Raw genomic sequence first — 214 nt, forward strand, 5'->3', positions numbered from 1 at the left:
GCATGTGTTTATAAAAATAGTAAATGAAGCGGTGAATGGTTGGTTGTGTTCTGATGTAAAAGAACGGCCTTAGAGAGATTGATCACCAAAGAGCGTGGCACGAAGTAATCATTTGCACATAGAAATAAAACAACAAGCCTTAAATGCAGCGGGATGGTAGACCGAGAATGGGGTGGAGGGAATGGTAGGGGGGAGAGGGATAAGACACCGCCAT

The 214-nt window shown here is 44.4% G+C and overlaps 1 protein-coding gene across 2 annotated transcripts in view; it reads left to right on the forward strand.

Moving 5' to 3' along the window:
- LOC119585707 (forkhead box protein P1-like) overlaps window positions 1-214 on the forward strand; it is a gene marked incomplete at its 5' end in the record, with an annotated part of 71485 nt that overhangs the window by 27233 nt on the left and 44038 nt on the right.

Source organism: Penaeus monodon, chromosome 20 (assembly GCF_015228065.2).
Source record: "Penaeus monodon isolate SGIC_2016 chromosome 20, NSTDA_Pmon_1, whole genome shotgun sequence".
Taxonomy (NCBI): domain Eukaryota; kingdom Metazoa; phylum Arthropoda; class Malacostraca; order Decapoda; family Penaeidae; genus Penaeus; species Penaeus monodon.